The sequence below is a fragment of the Plasmopara halstedii genome, assembly GCF_900000015.1.
Source record: "Plasmopara halstedii genome assembly, contig: Scaffold_3060, whole genome shotgun sequence".
NCBI classification, from domain to species: domain Eukaryota; phylum Oomycota; class Peronosporomycetes; order Peronosporales; family Peronosporaceae; genus Plasmopara; species Plasmopara halstedii.
This window is the reverse complement of record NW_020189964.1, coordinates 949275-949546: the sequence shown is the minus strand read 5'-3', so window position 1 is coordinate 949546 and position 272 is coordinate 949275.

The window sequence follows — 272 nt, the reverse complement described above, 5'->3', positions numbered from 1 at the left end:
CCATAAAAACGACCCTCGCGTATTCAATCTATTTAGTGGATTTCCTCATGTGTATAATTCTGAGCATGTTATCAATCAAGAGCGAGTTGATGTGTAGCTCAATCATATCAAACATGTGCTATCGGATGGTAATGATGATGTGTATAGTTTCTTCGCCAAGTACTTCGCGCACTTGATTCAGAAGCCGCATGTGAAAACAAAGATGGTTCCTCTGATCAAAGGCACACAGGGATGTGGCAAGAATTCTGCATTTGATATCTTTCATCGTTTTA